The sequence below is a fragment of the Sorex fumeus genome, unplaced genomic scaffold (assembly GCF_029834395.1).
Source record: "Sorex fumeus unplaced genomic scaffold, SorFum_2.1 ptg000070l, whole genome shotgun sequence".
In the NCBI taxonomy this organism is placed as follows: domain Eukaryota; kingdom Metazoa; phylum Chordata; class Mammalia; order Eulipotyphla; family Soricidae; genus Sorex; species Sorex fumeus.
Window position 1 is genome coordinate 12,235,983 of NW_026606127.1, and position 848 is coordinate 12,236,830.

Genomic DNA, 848 nt, shown 5'->3' on the forward strand with positions numbered 1-848 from the left:
CTATCCTCAGTGCATCATGGTCTGAAAAAATTGTTGATACTCTTTCTATCTTCCTGATTCTATTGAGGTATGTTTTGTGGCCTAGCACATAGTATATTTTGGAAAATGTTCCATGGGCACTGGAGAAGAATGTGTATTCTCTTTTTGGGGGATGTAAAGCCCTCTATAGGTCTATAAGTCCTTTCTCTTCTATTTCTTAATTCAAAGCCAATTTTTCCTTGCTGAATTTTATTCTTGTTGATCTATCCAGAAGTGATAAGGCGATGTTGAAGTCTCCATCTACTATTGTGTTGCTAGCACTGTCCTCTTTAAATTTTGTTAGCAGTTGTTTTAAATATCTAGCTGTTCCTTCATTAGGTACGTATACATTTAAGAGTATGATTTCTTCCTGTTGTATGTATCACTTGATGAAGAGAAAGTGGCCTTCGCTGTCCCTTCTAATCTTTTTCAGCCTGAAATTAATGTTGTCGGATACTAGTGTGGCCACCCGAGCTTTTGTGAGGGAACTGTTTGTTTGCAGGATTGTTTTCCATCCTTTCACTTTGAGTCTGTGTTTGATCTGATTGTTCAAATGAGTTTCTTGTAGACAGCAGAATGTTGGGTTCTGTTTCTGGATCCATTTTTCCACTCTGTGTCTCTTGGTTGTTGCATTTAGACCATTGACATTAAGGGAGATTATTGTCATGGGGTTTTGTGCCATCTTCCTGTAGGAGTTGATTGTGTTTACACGTGTTTTCCTTATCTTACAGGAGCCCCTTTAGTCCTACTTTTAGATTTGGTTTGGAGTGTATGAAGTTCCTGAGCTTGTGTTTATCTAAAAAGTGGTGTATTGTTCCATCGAATTTGAG